This window comes from Miniopterus natalensis, chromosome 1, assembly GCF_054644295.1.
Source record: "Miniopterus natalensis isolate mMinNat1 chromosome 1, mMinNat1.hap1, whole genome shotgun sequence".
Lineage (NCBI taxonomy): Eukaryota > Metazoa > Chordata > Mammalia > Chiroptera > Miniopteridae > Miniopterus > Miniopterus natalensis.
The window spans coordinates 3,222,290-3,244,550 of NC_142081.1; positions in this window are offsets into that span (position 1 = coordinate 3,222,290).

Below are 22,261 nucleotides of genomic sequence, written 5' to 3' on the forward strand. Positions count from 1 at the left end.
TCCCGCCTCCTCCAGCGTAGGCCACGCCCGCCAGCGCAGGTCCCGCCTACCAAGCCCCCGTCTGTTCTCCAGCGGAGGCCCCGCCCACCAAGTCCCTGTCTGTTCTCCAGCGTAGGCCCCGCCCACCAAGCCCCCGTCTGTTCTCCAGCGGAGGCCCCGCCCACCAAGTCCCTGTCTGTTCTCCAGCGTAGGCCCCGCCCACCAAGCCCCCCTCTGTTCTCCTCCAGCGCAGGCCCCGCCCACCAAGTCCCCGTCTGTTCTCCAGCGGAGGCCCCGCCCACCAAGTCCCTGTCTGTTCTCCAGCGTAGGCCCCGCCCACCAAGCCCCGTCTGTTCTCCAGCGGAGGCCCCGCCCACCAAGCCCCGTCTGTTCTCCAGCGGAGGCCCCGCCCACCAAGCCCCCGTCTGTTCTCCTCCAGCGCAGGCCCCGCCCACTGGTGCCCATCCGGAGGCTCCAGCTGGGCCAGTGGGCTTTTATTTTATCCTCTAATTTGGCTTTATCGTAAACTATAGGACGGGACCTCTGCAGTGTGACCACTAGTGTCGTGATTGTGTCACCCCGCCGATAGCTCCGGGGAGCTGAGCTTACCAGGGGAGGGTGAACTCATGCGCTCGCTACGTCGCGGTCTGTCCAGGGCCAACAGCCGGCGGAGACCCGAGCCAGGCATCGGCGGCCGAGAAACACGTGCGGCAGCAGGACCCTCGGAGAGAACGGATTTCACGTGTGCGCGGCCCTGCAGCGTCACCCGGGACAACTAAGGAGCTTGATCTTAGCAACCGGGCGCTTGGAAGTCACTGCGATCTCTTAGGCCCCGGTTTTCGCTTTTTATCGAAAGTTGCCAGGCAAAGCATTTTTTGGTTATTCTGTGCTGCTCTGCGATGGGAAAGCTAAAAGACAGCAAGGGGGGGGGGAGATCTAAAGTGATTGTCGTGGGAGGTCCTGAAAGTAAGTGCTGCCTGCAGGTGTCTAAATGTGCACTTTTAGAGGAATAATTACCGGTAAGTTGCACAACCTCAAACAGCTATATGTGCAGAAGAAACGGGTTTTGATTAGTCTTTTAAGTGGGTTAATAGTTTCTCCAAAACAAGTTGAAAAATAGGACGTGCAGAGAGCAGTGTCCTAGTTAATTTAATAATATTTTATTTAAAAAATAAAACACATGCTATCAATATGATAAACCCAGTATAAGTCCATATCTAAAAGGAGTAGTTCTGAAACTATTAGTTTATGACCATGAAGCTCTAAGGCGGCTGGGAGCTTCTCAGAGACAAGTCCATGCCTCCAATATCCTTGTATCACAGCCCCTGATGTAGCACTTGATTGATTGATTGATTGATTGATTGATTGATTGATTCATTCATTCATTCATTCATTCATTCATTCATCAGACATTTGCTGGATGCCTGCAATGTGCAAAGCACGGTGCAAGGGATCCCATGGAGAACAAGGCACTACCCTTGTCCTCAAGCACTCCACATCCTCGGGGTAGAAGGAAACAATATCAGCAATCAGAAGAACACGGCATGCGGCAAGTCGACAAAGACTGGGGTGAGGGTGGTCTGGCTTGGAAGCCTGAAAGAGCACTGCACGTGAGTATTTTTTTAGGGCTGGAGATTAGAAGGAAGGAACAAAGGCTGCTGATTAAGACCCTAGGAAGCCTTCCCAAGGAATTGGACTTCCTTTTGAATACAATTCGGGGTCACTGAAGGATATTAAACTGGGAGTGGCATACTCACATTTGCACTTTAGAAGATATCCGTGGCTGAACGTGGAGGTTAGGGAAGGAGATAGGAGGCCAGGAGAGAAACCAGGATCTAGCTATGGCCCAGGTGGGTGCTGGTGAGGCATCTCTGGCAGTAAGAAGAGGGAGGACCACAAATACCCAGCGAGGAGGTAGACTCGCTCAGGTGGGAGAGAGCCAGAGCGCAGGATAAAAAGCTAATGCCTATGTTTGTAGTTTGGGCAACACACGGATGACGAAGGGACTCAAGAAGACAGCAGGTCTCTGAGGGAATGTGATTTCACTTCTGGGACATGTTGAGCCTGAGCTGTGTCTGCCACATGCTGGTAAAGGTGTCTTAGGTGACAAATGGAAATACAGATCTGACACTCAGGGTAGAGTGCCCATGCATGACAGGTTAGGTATTTATCAGGTCAGTTTGAGTTTGAGGGGAAGTGTAGGAACAAGATACCAGAAAAGCTGCCTAGTTAACACCCAATGACCTGAAACCACAGCAATCAGAGAAATTGTAACCAACACCATCGCCTGGCACATGTGCTCCTCACTGGCCATTGAACTGGTCTTCATTTGCCCACATTAGAGAGGGCCATCCTATGAACAGTATCGGTTAGGGAACGTTCACAGGGGACACTGGGTGCAGTGTCCTGGCCACTGGGCATTTACAGGGACATCATTAAAGATAGGTGGAGCACCTGCTCTCGTAAGAAGGGGTGATAGGCTATGAATGGGATAGAGTGTGCGTTCACACTCGTGTGTGCGCGCTCATGCACACGTGTACCTGAGAGCAACCTCTTCTGAGATGCCTCACCTTCCACGTTCTTAAAGGCACTGTGTGTATCACACAAAACCCCTGCTTTTCATACCCCCACCCTTCTGGGACACTTTTCTGAGATAGCCCCTGGTAACCTAGCCATGCTTTTTCCATGTTTGGCTCCTCTGTACAGTGGGCTGCTTCCTCTGTGGCTCTGAGGTCTCTCTAGAGGATCAGAGAGGTCCCCACCTAGGCCTTTGGGGCCACAGCAGCAGACCCACCGAGTCCTGCTGCTTCACTCTGGGGAGCAGAAGTGGTCCATCAAAGGGGGGCAGAGAGAAGGCAGCCCTGGACCCAGAATCGGCCGTGGTGCCCTCCCTGTGCCTACCCTCAGAAGCTCTTCCCACTTGCTTACCTTCAGAGGTGCCTATGACACAGCTACCCTGCTCTCAGGGCCCCTTCTGGAGCCACTTTAAACCCGGCCCTGCCTGCCGTGCTGCAGCTGTGGTCTCCTGGACCCAGAGAAGCCCTCACCTGGCTCTCTGTGTTTCCTGGTGCCTGGTGCTTGTGTAAGAAATGGATTCCGCAGCTCCTTGTGGTTTGGCCCACATCTCAGACTGCTCTCTGACCCCCTGCTGCTTCTCATAGGCCCTGGTCTCCTCCTCAGCCTGGGGTGTGCTTACGAGGCCCCCTTCTGTCTATGTCACCAGCCCCACCAGGCTCGCAGCCCCTGCGCCTCACCTCTCCTAGAAAGGGGCTGCCTGTAGCCTGGATTGGACAGTAAAGTTCTTCAAGGCCACCCTGAGGCTTCCCCACCCTAGAAGTCCAACTCCTCTACTCCAGTTTTCCTCATTTCTTTTCCACATTTCTTATTGAATATGGGCCTATTTATTCAGCACTGCAAGTTTTGCCTGCAGATGGGGTGGAGGAGTGGGGAGCAGGTGGGTGCCAGTGACTTAAGTCAGATTACAATGAAACGAGATGCCCGTGTAAGCCCGCACGTGTTTCATGGCCCTCCCGTGGACAGTGATTTGACGTGAGGTCCTATTCACTTCCGAGGAGCCCAGGAAACACTCAAAAGTCACTACCTCCAGGCCCAAGGGCACCTGGAGAGCTCTATTAGGCAAAAAAGAGCTCTGATAAATGCTGCCGGCCAGCTGGACCCCACCAGCTGGGACCAAACACCACCAGCGCCACAGCTCATGCCCGGAGTACTTTCTCTACAAAAACCAAACCGAGGAATCTATGAAGGTTCTAAAACCGAAAGCTTCATAGATTGCCCAAAAACAATCTACGGAAGTTCCAAAAGAAAGTTAAAAAAAACATTTTAATAAGTTTTATATCCAAGAATTGAAGAAAAGAGAAAGAACACAAACTATAATTCCACGTCTATGAGTGTGGGGGGTGACATACAAGCCCTTTCTTTTGCCTCCCAATCCCTACGCCCCACGGCTGGGGTAAGACAGGACAGAAGTAACTTAGCCCGAGGCGGGAGATGTGTGGCCAAAGAGCATTAGCGCCCGGGATCAGGAGGTTTGGGGGGGAGGAGGGCCGCAGCCGCAAGAGGCCGCAGAAGGCAGGGCCTGGATGCGCACCGGCCGCGTGCCGAGTGTTGAGTCTGAGCTCTTGTCCTAAGTTTGGGGTTATTGGTTTTAACAGGAAACAGATGGCCCAGTTAAGAAGGTCTAACTGGGAGTAAATCAATGAAAAATCTATGCGGAGAGGCAGGCAGGGGTCAAGCAAATGACTGGGAGAGTAAAGTACACCGGGCTGGCGGCCTGGGATCCGGCCGTGCCTGTGCCTGACTGCGCCCAGGGAGGCCGGATGCCAGAGCCCCGCTGAGTCACCTTCAGAACCCAGTGCGTGTGGGGGCTGAGGAGCCGGCCTCTCTCCTTCCTTCCCCTCTCTCACCTGTGCCTCCCCCGGCCCCCCCGCCTGGAGCCGGAGGGCCGGGAGGCCGGCAAAGTCCCCTGGATGCTCTGCTCCACTGCATGGAGCAGGGACGGGAAGGGTTGGGGTGGCTCTCGGGGACGTTCGGGGAGGAATGGGAGATGTGGAGAGAGAAGGCTCGGTCTATGTGTAGCCTCTGTGTGACCTTGGCTCAGACCCTGCAAATCAGTGGTTCTCAGATGGGGGCAATGCTGTCTCCCCGGGGACATCTGGCAGTGTCTGTAGATATTTTGGTTGTCACAACTGCGGGAGCCGCTACTGGCATTTAGAGGTTGGAAATCAGGGATGCCGCTGAACATCCTACGGTGCGCAGGACAGCCCCACAACAGAGAACCCTCCTTCCCCGAATACCACCGTGCGGGGTGGAGCAGCCCGGCCTGAACCCTGTAAAGCGGATGTGATGCAACCGCCCTGCCCACTCCGGGGTTCCTGTGAGCTCTGCAGAGGCCGCTGGGTGGAAACCAGAAGCGCCTGCAGACTCCGCGTAGAAGGAACTGTCCGTCATCTGGACGGAACTCCACAGCCCCTGCTCCGGGGAGCAGAAGTCCCTCCCAGGTAACGCCTGTCCCGGGAGGCGGGAAAGACGGCCTTTCGCAGGAACTGCCGCCCAAGTCATCACTGGAAGGTAATGAGACCACCTTTCTAAAAAAACGTTTAATTGCGGTAAGATGCGCATACCATAAAAATGACCATGCGAGCCATTTAAAACGTACAGTTCAATACTGTTTAGTGTATCCATAGTCACGTCCAGAACTTTTTCGCCTCTCAGAACTGAAATGACTCCCCCACCCCCAGGCCCTGGCACCCACCACCCTACTTTCTGTCTCTGTGAATTTGACTACTGGGGGTACCTCAGAAAAGTGGAATACCAGCCCTGGCCGGTGTTGCTCAGTGGTTAGAGCACCGGCCGGCTCACCGAAGGGTCGCGGCTTTGATTTCCGGTCAAGGGCAGGTGCCTGGGTTGTGGGTTCCCTCCCTGCCCTGGTCGGTCGGGGTGCATGCAGGAGGCAACCAGTCGACGTGTCTCTCTCACATTGATGTTTCTCTCCCCCCCCCCCACTTTCTCTGACTCTCTCTGACTCTCTCTGAAAAGCAATGGAAAAAGTATCCTCAGGTAAGGATTAACAACAACACCACCACCAAAAAAGGGGAATCCTATAGTCTTTGTCTTTTTGTGACCGGTTTATTTTTTGCGACCGGTATCTTTTTTAAGATTTGCCCTCGTCGTAACAGGTGCCAGAACTCCCTTCTTCGTTTCAGCCGAGGAATCGTCCGTCCGTCGTGTGGGTAGGTCACATTTGTCTTCTCCCTCACCCCTTGGTGGGCGCTTTAATTGCTTCCACCTTTTTGCTATTGTGCGGAAAGCTCTTAGGGCCTTGGCCAGTTTGGCTCCGTGGTTAGAGCGACGGCTCACACATGGAGGGTTGCGGGTTCGATTCCCGGTCAAGGCCACACTCCTGGGTTGTGGGTTCGCTCCCTTGGGGGGGGGGCGTGCAGGAGGCAACCAATCTGTGTGTCTCTCCCACGTCGATATTTCTCTCTCCCCCTTCCTCTCTCTCTGAAAGCCAGTGGAAAAAAATATTCTCAGGTGAGGATTAAAAAACAAATAAGTAGATGCCGTTAGGGGCACGGGTGCGCAAATATCTCTTTGAGACCCTGCCTTCAATTCTTTCGACACACGTGGATTACAAAGGACACAGCACACCTCCCGGCCTCCCCAGGAATGATGAAGGGTAACCTTGAGCCGCCAGGAGCTGAACCTGGAACCTTCTTTCTGATCCCTCGTCGGAAGGGTTATCCGTTGAGCCACCGGCTCTACCCTCGAACTCTTTTCACGGGGTCCCAGATTCCCCACACCCTCCCCAGCGCTCGTTTTTTGTCTTTTTCTCTTCTGATAACAGCCAACCTGATTGGTGTGAGGTGATAGCTCATCGTGGTTTGGTTCTCATTTTCCTAATTACTAGGAATGTTGAGCATCTTTTCATAAGCGTGTTGCCTGTCTGTATAGCCTCCTTGGAGAAATATCTAGTCAAATCTTGTCAAATCTTTTGCCAATTTTTTAATTAGTTTTTGTTGTTGTTGAGTTGTTAGAGTTCCTTATGTATTCTGTATATGAGCCCCTTACCATATATATTTTTTGCAAATATTTTCTCCCATCCTGTAGGTTGTCTTTTCACTCTATTGTGCCTTTTAAGACACAGAAGTTTTAATTTTTTACGTAGTCCAACTTATCCTTTGTTGTTGCTGTGCTTTGGTGTCATATCCAAGAAATCACTGACAAACCCAATGCCACAGAGCTTTTTCTCTGTGTTTCCCTCTAAGAGCTCACAGTCTTAGCTCTCATGATTAGACCTTTGACCCACTTTGAGTTAATTTTTGTGTACGGTGTAAGGCAGGGGTCCAACTTTTATTCCCTTGCATTTTCAGTTTTCTCAAAACCATTTCACAAAGGGACTGTCCTTTCCCCATGAATGGCCTTGGCACCCTTTCTGACAACCGCTTGACCTTATGAGTGAGGGTTTATTTCTGGGCTCTCTATTCCACTCTGCTGTTCTACATGTCTGTCTTTATGCCAGTACCATGCTGTTTTGATTACTGTTGCTTTGTAATGTGTTTTGAAGCCAGAAAGTGTGAGACACCCCCCCCCCCCAACTTTTGTCTTTTTAAAGGTTGCTTTGACTAGTCAGGATCCCTTGAGACATCAAATAAATTTTTAAGATGCACTTTTCTATTTCTTAAAAAAAAAGCCATTGGGATTCTGATGGGGATTGCATTAAATCTGTAGACTGCTTTGGGTAGTTTTGATATCTGAACAATATTAAACCTTCTAATCCTTGAGCACAGGATGTCTATTAATTTACTGGCACCTTCTTTAATGTCTTGCAGCCATGTGTTATAGTTTTGAGTGTGCAAGTTTTTTACCTCGTTGGTTAAGTTTTTTCTAAAGTACTTTATTCTTTTTGATGCTATTGTAAATAGAATTGTTTTCTTAATTTCCTTTTTGGGTTGTTCATTATTAGTCTATAGAAACAACCTGTTTTTGAGTGTTGATTTTTGTATCCTGCAACTTCGCCGAATTCACTGATTAATTCTAACAGGTTTTTGTTTAAGAGAATCGTTAGGATTTTCTCCATATAAGGTCATGTTGTCTGCAAACAGAGATAACTTTACTACTTTACTTCTTCTGTATCAATTTGGATGTGCCCCCCTTTTAAAATTTTCTTACCTAATTGTTCAGGCTAGGACTTCAAGTACTGTGTTGAAAGAAGTGGTAAAAGCAGTCATCCTTACCTTGTTCCTGATATTAGAGGGAAAACTTTCTCTTTCATCATTGACTGTAATGTTAGCTGTGGGCTTATTGTATATAGCCATTATTACAGTGGGTAGTTTCCTTCTACCCATTTGTTGAGTGTTTATATCATGAGGGATGTTGGATGTCGTCAAATGCTTTTTTGGCGTCAACTGAGATAATCATTTGTTTTCCCCCCTATATTCTGTTAAGTGGTGTATTACATCACCTGATTTTCGTGTGTTGAACCATCTTTGCATTCCGGGAATAAATCCCAGTGGTCATGGTGTATAATCTTTTTAACGTGCGGTTTTTAGTGATGCCTCTGCTCCATCTGCATCCCTCTCATCTTCTCCAGCACCCCCAGCCCTCCTGGTCCTGCCTCTGCTCCTGCGGCACCTGTGCTGGGCTTCCCTGGCCTCCTTGCCTATCAAAATCCTCATAAATTTTCAAACTCAGCTCATAGTCTACCCCATTCCTGATGCCTCCCCATCTCCCTGTTGATGTCGATCTTCCTCTGGATTTCAAAGGCACCAGCTCAGCACCCCTAGGGCAGCATTATCTTTGGCCTCTCCTGTGGGCTGCTTACCTGTACACCCCCTCATCTCTTACCTGTGATCTCTTACATCTCTTGTGCTGGGATTACCGCTTTAGCCCAGCACGTAGAGCCAGGCTGGATCCACATTCCACCTCCTCTATTTCCTAACCCCACTATAGGGACATGCCCGAACCTTATGCCACAGTTGCCACATCTATAAAATGGGTGTGATGATCGTGCCTCCTTCATAGATTGCTATGAGAGTGAAAAGGGAAATATGTACTCTGTGAATCTCTCTCCTTCATGGATCTATCATCCCTTTAGGTGCAGGAACCATGGCGTGTTCATCTTGGTCTTTTCCCCCCAGTCCCCCAGCTGAGCGCGGTGTCTGGTAGTCAGTAATCACTCAATAAATGACCGCAGAACTGAGCTGTCAGGCAGGGTGTACCCTCCTTTGGTGAAGGACCCTTCCCGCACTCCCGTGGGACCTGGCATATTTTAGCCCCTCAGTAAATGTGTTTTGGATTGAACATGGGAGTGTGTTCCCCTGGAGCTTGAAAATGTGCCCTCATTTATTTTTCATGGATTGGGATGCTGTGGCCAGCTGTGAATTCACGCTGGTTTCTTTGGACCCCGTAGGAGCAAAGAAAAGTGGCATGAAGGCAAAAAAGGGCCATATGCCCAGCAGATTTCTGCTGAGACACTTGGCGTCTGTAACTATTCCTGGCTTGCATGCCTTGGGATTCTTTCCTCTTTGTGCTGAAAACTCTCTGCCCAGTGTCTCTGGCCGTCCACACACTGTGGGCACTGCTTTTGCCTCAAATATATAAGTTTTTTCTTCCTCCCTCCATCCCTTCCTGTCTTTCTTACCGAAGAATAAAGCAGAGCTCTCAAAAGGCCAGTTAAAAATGACTTACAGGGTTATTAGGATTATTAAGATTCTGCATGATTCACCGTACAAAATGCCTTTTATCTACCGTTGGCTACACCCAGAAAATGTAACCTCACTTCCAACACTCTCCAAAGCCACAATCTGTGCCTGTGGAAGTTTCGACGAGGCTGTGACAGTAAACGAGATGCTGTCACTTGCAGCCCGATATCCTACACCCTACAGAACGAGATGGCCCATCATGGTGTGAAATAAATGACGCTATTTTGGGCCTAAACTATGATTAGTTTTTCTGGATGTTGCTGAAGACTAAAAATATTCAGCCCTCCCACATACAGATTTGTTCATCGGATAATTTGCAGCTATCACAAATCTAAACTAAATCAATTCTGTAGGCCTTTATTAGGCACCTACTGTGAGCCCACTGATTAATTAGGAGCTGCGAGGACTGTAACAGTCTGAGACCGAGTCCACTGAAAGGGTGGCCCAGAGGATAAAGGAAGCAAAGAAAGGACTTGACACAAGCGCCCATGCCCACCCCAGCACCCAGAGGTAGCCCCTGCACACCGTAGGTGCTCAATGATTGCTCGAGGCAGGAGTGAGCCCTCAGCCCCTGCCTCTGCACAGCCCCTCCAGGTGGTTATTTCATTTCAGGAAGTCAGCAGGGCGGGGGAATTAGTGTCCTCGGGCTGCTGTCACTAAGCACAGCAGCCAAGCCAAGGTGTCCGCAGGGAAGGATCTGTCCCAGGCCTCTCTCCTCGGCTTCTAGATGGCTGTCTTCTCCCTGTGTCTCTACAACGTCTTCCTTGTGCGTGTCTGTGTCCCAGTTTCTCCTTTTTACGAGGACACGTCATATTGGATCAGCGCCCACCCACCCTGATGACCTCACTTTAACTTCATCACCTCTGTAAAGACCCATCTCCAAATAGGTCACATTCTGAGGTCCTGGGGGTCAGAACTCCCAGGTGTGTCTGTGTAAGTGGGGGGGGGGGGGGAGGGACAATGACAGCAGGAGAGGTGACCTTGAGACCAGGGGCCAGAGACAGTTAATAGCTTGTCTAGGTCACATGATTTCCACGAGCCTGCCTCAGAGTCTTTTGCTTGGGGACCCTGAGATTTTTCCACTGTCCCATGAGGCCCCGGAGCAGAGAGCAGGCCCTGCCGGGAGAGAGCACGAACCTCAGGGAGGGGAGGCCCTGCAGAGGGGTCAACATGACACACCCAAGGTGCTGAGACAGCTCAGGCTGAGCGGGGTGGGAATGGCACCTGCCAGGTGCGCAGTGCTTTGCGATCAGGCTGTGAGATGCGTGACGTGTGGGCTGGAAAGAGCTGGGCAGTGAGCGTGCGGGTGGAAAGGCGGGGAGGGGCTGACTAGGAGTCCAAAGGTGGAGGTGGGGACAGTTCATGAGAAAATAGGTAACTCCCTAAATCTCGAGGGCGGCAAGTCTTGGAAGGGTTCAAAGTCACCAGCTGGGCAGCTGAGCAAGGTTTTCAGGAGGCGAGGAAAGGAGTCAGGAGGATGAGGGCCCCGGGGAGGAATGAGCCGTGGGGTGGCCGCTCCTCCAGCAGGGGCAGCTTCGGCTAAGAGAAGTGGAGTGCCCAGGGCCAGAGAGGCATGTGGGCCTCTTGGGAGAGGCTCCTGCCCACCACTGCCCACAAAAACCCAAATCTGATCCAGTCGCTTCTGACCGAGATCCCTTTAGAAGCTCCCCAGGGCCTTCAAGATGAACTTCAACCCCTTGACGTGGCTTCTGAGGACCTTGGCCACCTGGCTTCCATTGACTTCAGCCCCACCCCTCACCCCCACCTCGCCAACCCCGCTCCTCACCCCAGCCTTAATAAAACCACCGCGGTGTCCTCCCTGGATTTCTACAAGCCCATACCTACCTGCACTGGAGGCCATTCGTGCCTTCCCCACCTCCTCCCACCCCTCTGGCTAGCTCTTCTAGGGCTTCCCTTCTCCATCACCTGGCTGACATGCTTTCTTGGGCTCCCTTAGTCCCCACTCTTCCCTGCACCCCATTACTGCCTGTCACACCATGCAGGGACCTGTGAGCTGCAGCAGGCACCGCTGTGTCTGAATCCTGCCCTGTCCCAGGCCCGGCTCAGAGCCTGCCCAGAAGTGAACCCTCGGTGGAAGGGTCTGAGCTAAACAATTCCAACACAGCCCAGTTGCTAAAAGACTAGAAACAAGCCATAAAAAATGAGCTCCAATGGGTATCCTGTGGGAGTGAATGGCCTTGGCATATAGCCCAGGGCTGGTTAGAGGACGCTCCCTGTCACCCTGAGTCATGCCCTGCAGGACCTGTCTCAGAGCCTCTCTTGCCCATGTCAGCTGCAGCAAGGGTAGAGTGTCCTCAGAGTGCGAGTTGTGTGCCGTGGGCCCTCCTTTCTGTTCCTTCCACATCTCTGCCGATTTGAATCTAGACAGGCAAAGGCCCTAGGCCGCTGCATCTGAATTTCAACTGTGGTCGGTTTCCCTGCCCACAGAGACACGTGCCTCAACCGCTAACCCACCCGATTGGGGAACCCACCTTCTCACATGGGGCGAAGCTCCCAGCCTCAGGAGCAGCCAGTGTGACTGGGGGACGAATGTGCCCTGAAGTGTGGCAGAGCCAAGTTTACTGGGAGAAGTGGGTAGATGAATTTGAACAGTGAAAAGTCAGAAGTAGATTTTTGTTCAAAGAAATGCATGCGTATTAGTTGCAAGTTCATAACTCAGATGGCAATGACACTGGGTTCATAGAGAACCATCCAGCAGGCCTTGAAATAAAGGAAAATGTGATTATTTACTCTGTGCTCGGAAGGTCCATGAGGCAGATTACTCACCAGAGGTGACCCCAACAAGGTCTCCCACCCCATATGCTCTTTTTTACTATGTGACAATGACATTCCTCCCGTCCAGAGGTGGGACTTATGTTCCCTCCCCTTGGAACCCAGCAGGCATGTGACGATGGTGGGTGTAGTGCTGTGTGACTGCTGAGACTTGGTCCTAAACGGCTTTCTCCCAGGACAGAACCCAGCCGCCATGCTGTAAGGAAGCCCAGTGCTCATGAGGAGGCCAGGTGTGGGTGTTCCTGCAGCACCAAGAGCAGTGTGTGGGTGACAAAGTCTTCAGATGACTCTACCCCTAGCCACTGACTGACCCGCGTGGGAAACCCCGAGCGAGGACCAGTCAGCTGAGCCCAGTTGGCCCCCCAGAATCAGGGGTGATTTAATACAATATTTATTGTAAAATGCTCATTGTTTACACGTGACATGCTTCAGCACACACAACATTGTATGTTAGACACACAATTACATCTGCCCCACACACTTCACAGCAATGCTCTCTGAGGTGGAGGGTGTGGGGTGCACAGACATTTAGACGATGGCAGGGCCCCAACGGCAATGTAGTGTATTAGTTAAGCAGGCATTAGTGGGCATGTTCACCCGCGAGCAGTGATGTATAGGATAATAAACCTGCTGGTTTCTCATCTCCTCCCTTTTGCAGACTGAGCTTTTGTTGTTTGGATCCCAGCACCAATATGAAAACCACAGCCCGGCCAACATGGCTCAGTGCTTGAGCGTCTACCTCAGATCCAGGAGATCAGGGTTTGATTCCCCGTCAGGGCACGTGCCTGGGTTGCAGGCTCGATCCCCTGCAGGGAGCCTGCAGGAGGCAGCTGATCAGTGATGCCCCTCTCATTATTGATGTTTCTCTCTCTCTCTCTCCCTCTCCCTTCCTCTCTTTGAAATCAATGGAAAAAAAAAAAAGGAAAGAAAACTGTAGTGCCTAAATATTGAAATATTTTCCTTGAAAAAGCTGTTAAATGTGCTGGCAGAGCCACATGACTTTCTTCTCAGAGCCCCCGGTGTGGAGAGAACCCGAATGATGCAGCACCCCTCGGTCAAGGTGCCCAGTGCCCAGCGTGGACACCTGGGTACATGCTGCTTACTCACAACCTGTTGATCCTAGAACAACCCTCCGGGATGGAAATTATTACCCCGGTGACGTGGCCCAGGGACCTCGGGGGTGGATCCAGTTTGTCAGTCCTGAAGTTGTCACATTAGGGAGGCTCCTTGAAAGGGAAGGACACATTTTAGAAGACAAGGGCACTTACATGTGATAACTGTCCCCTCTGCCAAATCATTTTACCCAGTTCACAGAGGTGTCTAGTAGCACCTGTTGAGACACATAGTATGTTAGGTTTCTCTTTTGCTCACGGAACCTGGGGTCACCTAAGCAGTTTTCTCTAAACCCTTTCTCCTCTCTATATGGTCACAATAAAAAGTCGTGTTTCTAAGTTTTAATTCCTCGATCTCAGATGACATTTTCTAAGTGATAAACCAGTTTTCTCCACCAGACTAGAAATTGCACGTGGAGAGAGATGTTTAAAGCTACACCCCCACCTCCTGGCAGGATGCTGGGAGCAAGCGGTAGTTTACAAGTATTTGCGGCAGATATCCGTGATGATGCAGGGACGAATGAAATCTAAAAAGAGGTGTCCTCCCCCGAGCTAACTAGAGCCTAATTAAGAGATTTCTGAAATTAATCAGAATATTAGCTGCCTTCTACTTTTAAAAGAGAAAATTAAAAAAATAAAAAAGATAAAGGGAGGTCAGGGTCTGGGAGGCCCGGGAGCCAGGGACCCACAGGTCAGCTAATTAGCTCCCAGTCAATGAACCTTTGAGCCTGTGAATGATTGTGAACGTGATAACACTGGAAACTGATAACGCTGGAATGTGAGTTGCCTCCGTCGGATGCAAAGTCCGCGGTTTTCCTGTGACAGGACCACGGTCTCCCTGTGTGATGGGGACCCCAGGTGGTTGAGTCCAAACTATGGCTGTGGCATTCTCCGGGGAGGCGTCCTGAGCTCTCGGTGTGCCCGCTGCAGGGGGGTGGCTGCAGCCCCACGGTGCACCCCAGCCTGAGAACCCTCGGGCAGGGCAGCCGCTGCCCCCTGGGGTGGCTCCATCGCTCCCCCTCCTCTGCCCCCCAGGCTGCCCCTCTTTGGTTGAGCTCCCAGTTCCCTCCTCCGGCCCCTGGAGAGCAGCTTAGTGAGGGAGGCAGGGAAACTGGGGGGCTTCTGCTATGGCCTGGTGGTCGTCTTTTCCTTCTGAAAGTGAGAAGAGGCTCTGCCTGGCCGGGCTGAAGGTATCTGGTCCATCTCCCTCCCACACACCCAGTCCTTGCCCCTCGAGTGACTCTCCTGAAAGGCCTCCAGGAAGCAATTCTGCCTTTTACTGTAGACGTTGCCCTCGGCTCCTCCTCTGAGCCACTGCTCGGAGAGTTCAGGGGAACGCAGCCTGTCTGCACACTGCCCCAGGGACAATGCTGGGGTCCCTGCTGCGGTCAGCCAGTCCCAAGCGAGGGGTTTGCAAACATTTGTGGATGTTAGGATCTCTTGGGAGCTTGTTAAAACACAGGTTCCCGAGTCTGCTCTGGGGCTTGTATTCAGCCCGTCCCCCATGCCCCGCCTTTGATGAAGGTGTCACCAAAGTGTGGGAACCCCTGGTCTGAGCCTTTGCTGAGAGCATCAAGACCCAGGCCTGGGTGGTTTTGAAATGACACCAAAATCACTGCCTCCGGGAGGAAGTGCACGGCCACCGGGAGCTCCAGGGAAAGGGCACAGATGAGGGGCAGAGTGGGCCCCAACCCCGGCTGCCTGGGTGCCGTCCTCTTGGAAATGAGTAACTCGGGCTTTTTAAACCAAATTGCAACTTGGCCTTTGCCCAGCCCGTTGGGAATTCCGAGCTTTTCCGAGGCCAGGTGTCCTGGGCTCTGGCATCAGCCTGTCCAGCGATTCAATGGTCAAGAGCAGAGAGTCAGGGAAGCAGGTTTTGGACAAGGGAAGAGCGGGCACCTTCTCATGTGTAGGGTTTTTCATCTTATCTTCACTTTATTGAGGTCCAATCGGCTGACGTGCAATGAACTGCTTATATTTAAAGAGGGCAACTCGATAGGCATTGACATGGACACGCAGCTATGAAACCTTCACTGTTGTCAAGATAACAAATAGCCCTGGCCGGTGTGGCTCAGGTGGTTGAGTGTCATCCTGTGTGCTCAGAGGTTGCCACTTTGATTTCTGCTCAGGGCACATGCCGGGGTTGCCTCCAGCGGAATCCCCGGTAGGGTGCATGCAGGAGGCAGCCGGGGGATGTTTCTCTCTCGTCATTGATGTTTCTATCTCCCTCTCCCTCCCTCCCTCCCTCCCTTCCTTCTTTCTTTCCTTTTGGTAATATCAAGGTAATATTGGTCTCATATAAATTGGGAAATATTTACTCTTTTGGTAGAATTCACCAGTGAAGACATCTGGGCCTGGAATTTTCTCTGAGGAAAGGTTTTTTCACAGTAAATGCTATTTCTTTAACAGACAAAGGTCATGACACAGATAATCGCTAGATAAACAGGTAATAGATAAACCAATTCAGGTTATCTATTTCTACTTGAGAGAACTTTGATCGTTTGTCAATCAAGGAATTTGTGCATTTAATCCGAATTGTCTAATTTATGCACATAACGTTCATAACATTCCCTTGTGATCCTTTTAATATTTGTGGCATCTGTGGATAGCATCTCTCTTGTCCCTGATTTTGACAATATTGTGCCTTCTTTCTCCCCCCCCCCATCAGTCTCGTGAGAGGTTTATCCATCTTATGGATCTTCCCAGAGAATCAGCTTTTGGTTTCACTGATTTTATCTATTTACTTTCTGTTTTCTATTTTGATGATTTCCACTATCTCAAAGTGGATGCTGAGGTCATCGATGTGAAATTGTTTTTTATCTACGGGCGTTTAGTGTCCTACAGGCCCCCCCAGTGCTGTTTCAATGGTGTGTGTGTCAGCTCAGGCTGGCGCAACAAGACCCCGCAGCCTGGTGGCCTAAACAGAGATGCATTTTCCCACAGCTCTGCTCAAGGTGCCACCGGCGTTGGTTTCTGGTGAGGGCTCTCCTTTTAGCCGTGTTCTTCTCTACATGATGTAATTTTTTTCTTCTGGTTGTTTTTAAGATTTTCTCTTTATTACTGGTTTTGAGCAATTTGTTTATGATGTGCCTCGATGGAGCTTTCATCATGTTCTTTGGATTTGGGATTTGTTGTAATTCCTGGATCTGTGGGGTTATAGTTATCATCAAATTTGGAAATTTTGGGGGCCTTTCTTTCTTTCTTTCTTTCTTTCTTTCTTTCTTTCTTTCTTTCTTTCTTTCTTTCTTTCTTTCTTCTTTCTTTCTTTCTTTCTTTCTTTCTTTCTTTCTTTCTTTCTTTCTTTCTTTCTTTCTTTCTTTCTTTCTTTCTTTCTTTCTTTCTTTCTTTCTTTCTTTCTTTCTTTCTTTCTTTCTTTCTTTCTTTCTTTCTTTCTTTCTTTCTTTCTTTCTTTCTTTCTTTCTTTCTTTCTTTCTTTCTTTCTTTCTTTCTTTCTTTCTTTCTTTCTTTCCTTTTTCTTTTTTTTCAAATCTTCACCTGGGAATATTTTTCCCATTGCTTTTCAGAGAGAGTAGAAGAGAAGTTGAGAGACAGAGAGACAGAGAGAGAAACATGGATGTGAGAGAGACGCATTGGCTGGTTGCCTCCCTCATGAGCCCCGATCTGGGCTGAGCCTGCAACCGAGATACATGCCCTTGGCCAGAATCAAACCTGAGGCCCTTCAATCCTCGGGCTGACGCTCTAACCATTGAGCCAAACCAGCTAGAGCTACGGGGCCATTATTTCTTTAAACATTTTTCTGAACCCCTCTCTTTTGGGGACTCCAGTTATATGTGTGTTAGGCCATTTAAAGTTGTCCCACAGCTCATTGATAGTCTGTTCATTTAAAAAATTGTTGTTTTTCTCTCTCTGTGGGTTTAATTTTGGATAATTTCTATTGCTTTGTCTAGAATTAACTAAATTTTTCTTCTTTAATGTCCATTTGTTATTAATTTCATCCAGTGTTCTTTTCACTTCACACATTATAGTTCTCATCTCTAAAAACCTGATTTGGGTCTTTTTAAAAAAATGTCTTTCATGTCTCTACATAACACGCAAATGTACAAAATACAGTTTGAAAAACTGCTCTAAGGTCTTTTCTGCTCATTGTAACACCTGTCTCAGGTATGAGTTGATTTTGATGGACTGAGTAGTCTCTTTGTCTTCTTGCTTTTTTCGCATGTCTGGAAATTTTTGATTGGATGCCAGATATTGTCCATTTGATCTTGTCGGGTGCTAGATATTTTTTGTTGCTATAAATATTCTTGAACTTTGTTTTGGAATACAGTTAAGCTACTTGCACACAGCTTGATAATCTCTGGGCTTGCTTTTATGACGTGCTAGGCAGGTACATAGTAGCTTTTATTCTAGGACTAATTATTGCCCGCTTCTGGGATAAGACCTTTCTGAGTACTTTCCCAGTGCCCACGAATTCTGAGTTTTCCAGTCGGGATGGTTGGGTCAGATACTGTTCCCTGCTGTACGTGAATATCAGGCAAAGTCACCACCGATCCTTTCAGATGGTTCTTTCCCAGCCTTGGGTTGTTTCCTTAGAGGCCCGTGCTCATCAGTTCTCAGCTGAATGCCCAAGGGGGACTCTGCAGATCCCTGGGTTCTCGCCCTTCTCTGGTATTCTGTCCTAATTGCTCTATCCATCTTGGTCTCCCTGAACTCTCAGCTCTGTCTCCTCAACTCCAGGGGTTGGCCAAGTTCCACTGGGGTACCGTTTTCTATGCCACGGCTTAGAAACCCTCTCCAGGAAGTAAGCTGGATGGCTGTGGGGTTCACTCTGTTTGTTTCCACATTCTCAAGGATTATTGTGTTTTGTTGCCTGAGAGCCAGTGACTCGAGAACTCTTGTTTCATGTATTTAACCATTATTTTGGTTGTTTCAGGCAGGAGTGTAAATCCAATTTCTATTACTCCATCTTGTTTGAAAGTGAAAGTTCCCATCTTCTTTTAAAATCTAAAATACGAGCCCTGGCTGGGTGTTTCAGTGGTTAGAGCGTCGGACCACGGACCGAAGGGTCCCGGGTTTGATTCCCGGCAAGGCCATGTACCTCAGTTGCAGGCCCGATCCCCAGCCCAGGTCAGAGCTCATGCAGGAGGCAACCCATCGATGTGTCTCTCGCACACCAATGTTTCTCTCTCTCTGTCTGAAAAGCAATGGAAAAAATATCCTCAGCTGAGGATTAAAAAAAAAAAAAAATCGAAAATACTCTTTTAATTATAAAATTAGCTCTCACTCATTGTGAAACAATTAGAAAATAACAAAAATATAAAGAAGAAAACAAAGTCACTCTTAATGTCATCACTCACTCACTCATCACCACTATTAATATTTTGGTCTGAATTCTTTCTTTTCAGTCTTCGTCTTTTTTTGGTCTTCTGTGCATATGTGAGTGTGTAGCGGGGTCACAGATCACTCACAATGCATCCGATGTGCAAAGAAAACAGGGCTTTTAAATCTTCCTTCTTAATTAATCGGATCTCTCTTGAGCGGTACCATCTGCTGGGTGGTAAGAAGGGGACGGAGTCCCGGGTAGTAACCTTACTCTAATATGATCGTTTAAACAGTCCTTTGAGAAACTCATGGTTCTTCGGCTGAAACGCTTGGCAATCAGAGTTCTTGCTGCTCCTGTCCTCTGCTCTGCCGAGATCCTGGCTGGGGTGTGTGTGTGTCTGGGGGGGGGGGGGGGGGCGGCTGTAGGATTTCTGGGTCCTCTTGTCAGCCCCGAAGAAGGGGTCCCCTGGCCCTCACCTGTTCTCCAGGTTCCCCTGCTTTTGGCTGCAAACAGCTGCTCCACGGGACGGTGGCTGCTGAGGGCAGTGACAGTGGGCGGCCGGATCACACTGGGATCCGGCTGGGCCTTGTGGGCCGTTGCGAGGACTTCGGCTTTCATCCCAAGCGAGGCAGAGGGGCCTGGGTGGTTCCCCTGCAGTGCTGAGCGGGGGAAGCCTGACCCAAAGGGCTCAGGGGAAAGTGGGGGGAGAGAAGCTGGGGACCAGAATCGAGGCTTTCAGAGCCTTACTGAAAAACCGAGGGCAAGGGAATGAGGGAGAGAGGTGCTTTTCCTAAGGGGATCTAGTGGGGATTGGCCAACGGAGAGGGGGGCGAGGGGTGCTGGAGGGTGGCTGCCGTGGGGGAGCCGGTGCCCAAGGGTGGCGGGCGGCCAGCCGTGGCGGGACCTGTCCATGGTCTCGGCTGCCTTGTTGCCCAGGGACATAGGGAGAGAGCTCTCCCACGGGGCACAGGGCCTTGTGTGTGTGTGGGGGGGTGAGCTTTAGAGGGCACTGGAGTGGGCACGCAGCCGGCTGCCCATCTGCCTGCAGGCCCCGCTTGAGTTCGGCTCTGGAGAGTTGGAGGGGGACCTGTCACCCCGTTTGCCAGCTCTCCTCCAGCTTCTCGACCGGCGCCGGCTTGGTGTTAGAATCGCCCGGCTGCAGGCTGCGGGTGCACTGTGAGCGCCCTGGGGCCCGAGGGAGCCGAGGGAGCGGAGGCGCAGGGGCCTGGGCCGAGGCAGGGGCCGCGCAGCCTGGAAGGGCCCCGGGGGTTTGGAGGTGGGCGTGAGGGCGCCGGTGGGGCACGTGCAGAGGAGGGGAGGTGGCCGGGAGGCGGCAGGCTCGACCCGGGGTGGCCTAAGGGATGCAGTTTGGGGGCCGCCAGGGCCTGGAGCAGCCGGTCTGAGAGAGATGGTCTGGGAGGCGCGAAGGCGAGCCACGTGCCCAGGTAAACATTTTCCAGGAGCCGTGTTAAAAAAGTGAAAAAGAAACAGGCAAAACTGATTTTAATAATCTATTTCATCTGACCCAAGTCATTCCAAAGATAGCCATTTCAACATGTTATTAAATTTTAAGAATTATTGATGAAGAAAACACAGGGGAGAAAACTTGATATTAGTCTCGACAATCATTTTTTGGATAGGAGCCTAAAAGCCCACGCAGCAAAAGCAAAAATAGGCCGATGGGATCGCATCAAACTAAAAACTTCTGCACAGCAAAGGAAACCGTCAACAGAGTGGAGAGCCAGCCTGCAGATTGGGAGGAATTGTTTGCAAACCATACCCGTGATAAGGGGTTAAGGTCCTAAGTAAATTTTCTGAGACTAAGAGCAAAGATGATCATCGCCCGCCGTCTGGTGGTTAAAATCTATCATGACACCCAGGCTGTGCCCAGGCGGGGAACTGCGGACTGCGGACCATGGTGGGCTGCTGGGGGCGCCCCCCCCCCAGTTCAGCCCCTTGGCCCCTGCAACACGCAGCCGCTCAGGAAAGAGGGGGACTTGACTGGACAGGCCTCTTCTCTCCCGCCCTTCAGGGCCATGCTCCAGGGCGGAAGCTAAAAGGGGTCAGGTCCAAACTATACATATAAGGGACTCAAGCAACTCAATATAAAGCAAACAACCCAATTAAACAAGGGGCACAGGAGCTGAATAGACATTTCTCAAAGGAAGACATAAACAGCCAACAGGTATATCAGAAAGTGCTCGGCATCACTAATCAGGGAAATGCAAAGCAAACCCTCAGTGATATTGCCCGGCCGGCTGGCTCAGCGCTCGAGCATCGGCCTAGGATCCGGGAGGTCGCGGTTTGATTCCGGGTCAGGGCACATGCCCGGGCTGCGGGCTCGATCCCCAGCAGGGGGCGTGCAGGAGGCAGCCGATCAATGACTCTCATCATTGATGTTTCTCTCTCTTTCCCTCTCTCCCTGAAATCAATAAAGACATTTAAAAAAAAACAACACAAAAAAACACACAAAACCGCCCACAATGACAGTGCCCCTGTTATCTCTTGGTTAGCTGTGACAGTGTCCACGCTCCTTTAACCACTCCGCATGCATTTCCCTACTTGCTGATCCGGGGAGTCCCAACGTGCTGCTTTTCTTCTGCTCCCCCCAGGCCCCCCCCATGCTTGTGAGCTATGGCTTCACCTTTCTCTGGGGGTGTCCTCCAGCCTGACTTGGGGACAACTCCCTCACGGGAACGTTTACTTCATCTTTTACCAGTACGCAAGCAATGGCTCCAAGTTGGGGTCACCTACCCACCCCCCCAAGGCCTGTGTCCATGCAGGATGTGCAGGCGGAGCTCCCGTCTGCCCACGTCCCCGGGGCACTGCCACTCTGTCCTCAGGGCCCTCCCGTCCCTCCCGGGTACTTGATGCTCACAGTTCATAGCTACTTTCTCTCCTATTTTCGGCGAGCTCAGCTAGGCCTGAAAGAATTTGTTCTGGAACCTGAGGCCAAAAGCAGAATTCTGGCTTTTAGTTTCCACATTTTGTAACTTGGCTGCCATCTCCGGGACGATATTGCGTAACGGTGGTGATACCGAATTCCTGATATTTATAGGAATTTCTCTGTGTCATTGGGTGTTTGCTGCTGGCTTTTGGCCAATAGTCTGTTAAGTTTAGGAGTTTCCTTCTACTCCAATTTAGTTTTTAATACTCCAGTTGTTGTTTTAATTAGTTCTATCTATTGTCTAATTGATAGGGGCACATCCTTGTTTTCCTGCCATAAAAATAAATTCATCTCGTATTTGTTTAATACAAATTCAATTTGATCTTGAAATGCTTTCCTTATTTTCCCATCCATCTTACGAAATAAAAACTGTTTTTTTCTTTTTGAAGAATAACCTAAGAGAGCTTTGCTATTAAGGATACGTTGACTTCATGAGTTGAACTGAGGAACTCCCTACTTTTTTCTGTGACTTGGCATATTTCAACTAACGTGGAAATCACCCCTGTTTGGATGTTAGCTGGCATTCATTTGTAAACCCCCTGGGCCTCGAGCTCTTTTATGGGGCCAATCAGCACTTACACATTTTATTTTTATTTTTTTAAAACTTTTATTTATTATTATTTTTAAATATATCTTTATTGATTTCAGAGAGAGGAAAGGAGGGGGAGAGAGAGAGATAGAAATATCAATGATGAGAGAGTCATTGATCGAGCCCCCAACTTGGGCATGTGCCCTGACCGGAAATCGAACCCTGATCACCTGGATCCTAGGCCGATGCTCAACCGCTGAGCCACGCCCAGCCGGGCAGCACTTACACATTTTAAACATTAAAATTTGGGTCTTGCTTCGGGTAATCCTGAAACCCAGGTAATTTGGAAAAATTCTTTTTTTAAAAAAGAATATGTTTTTACTGATTTCAGAGGGAAGG